We start from the raw sequence: 1,316 nt of genomic DNA on the forward strand, positions 1-1,316 counted from the left end.
ACAAGGTTGTTTCTGTTCAAAATTTTTCTAAGTTTTTGGGTACCCAAGAAACTACATACAGCAGCTTTAATGGTATGATCTGTTTTAGTCACGTTGGGTTGAACAGTTGATATTTTGACACATTTAGGCCTGTTTACACTACACTATTTTTTTTCACTGTGTTTTTCTTAATTTATATGTATATTTGTTTCTGTACCCACACATTTAAACAATAACAATAATTTATCCATACATTGCAACAGATGTTGAGAACATCCACATTAAAACAAATACAAAAAATAAACATAAATTCTCTGATTTACAAAAATAGAACGTTCTTCATTTGAGAAAATATTGTCCCAAAACAACTTTTTTTTTTAAATCTAATATGCAATTTCCTCTCTGGTATTGACTGCTTCAGCACATCAAATTAAAGATGACAGGATCAGGATAAAATAAAACAGACTCAGGAAAATTAGTAAAAACAGCTCCACTGTTGTTTGGGTTTCTAGGACACCACAATAATGGGTGTATATTTCATTGTTTCTATAAAGCGTACAGTATATCTCAAGTCCACGTAGAAGAACCCCAAAACAAGGTTTTCTTTCCACATTTTAAAATAGCCATTTTTTCTCACCAATATCTCTTGTTTTGTGTGTGGAGGTGTAAACTGAGCAGCAAATCTCAGTTTAAATATATCTGATGTAGTGTGAACTGAGCCTTTACACGTGATGTTGGCAGTCAGAGCCACTGTTACATGACACAACTCCATTGGTTTCATTTGATGAGTGYTTTCACAGTGTTAGATGTTGTCCATTTATTTATTTAATTACTACTTATAAAACTCCAAGTATAAGCAAGCACTGAGTGGGACATTTAAGATGTTGAGCTGAAGGAATGAGCCAACAGTTGGTTGTTTAAAGAACTTCCAGAGTGAGATTCACTCTTTATATGGCCTGTTTGTATTAATTTATTTATTTTGAATCTCCAGATCTGAAAGGAATCGATTTCTCACATGTTGTATGAAGGTTAATTGAAGCTGAATAGATTTTATTTGAATTTTATATATAACAATATGGTCTAAAATAGGGCTGCCACAAACGATTATTTTAATAATCGATTAATCACTGATTATTTATTCGATTAGTCGACTAATCAGATCATACGTTAATTAAATATAAAACATACAGCTTATCATGTCAGAATGCAGCTGCTATTGCATAACCATCGTTAGATTTTAGCTATATGCTAACTAAAAATAATTGCTGTGGAAGGTAAGTTCTGCYYTGYAGATATTGCACAGGTTTCTCTTTCATTTTCTTAAAATGATCCCACAC

The sequence above is a fragment of the Austrofundulus limnaeus genome, unplaced genomic scaffold, assembly GCF_001266775.1.
Source record: "Austrofundulus limnaeus strain Quisiro unplaced genomic scaffold, Austrofundulus_limnaeus-1.0 Scaffold328, whole genome shotgun sequence".
NCBI classification, from domain to species: Eukaryota; Metazoa; Chordata; class Actinopteri; order Cyprinodontiformes; family Rivulidae; genus Austrofundulus; species Austrofundulus limnaeus.